Source organism: Tupaia chinensis, unplaced genomic scaffold (genome assembly GCF_000334495.1).
Source record: "Tupaia chinensis unplaced genomic scaffold, TupChi_1.0 Scaffold000434_1, whole genome shotgun sequence".
Classification (NCBI taxonomy): Eukaryota; Metazoa; Chordata; class Mammalia; order Scandentia; family Tupaiidae; genus Tupaia; species Tupaia belangeri.
In genome coordinates, this window is record NW_006159939.1 from 2,529,745 (window position 1) to 2,530,042 (window position 298).

Here is a 298-nt window from a genome sequence, read left to right on the forward strand (position 1 = left end):
CGAGTCCCGGACCTGAAGACTTGCTTTCTCACTTTCCCTCCCTCTCTCTATCTATCTATCAATCAATCTCTCTCTCTCTCTCTCTCTCTCTCTCTCTCTCTCTCTCTGTGTGTGTGTGTGTGTGTGTGTGTGTAGAAATATTAAAATAATAATAAAGTGAAATAAAATATTTTTTTTAAAAATCAAGACAGTGTAGTATGGGCATAAAGATAGACATAGATCAGTGGAGTCAGGAATAAACCCATTTATTTATAGCCAATTGCTTTTTAACAATGGTGCCAAATTCATTCAATACGGA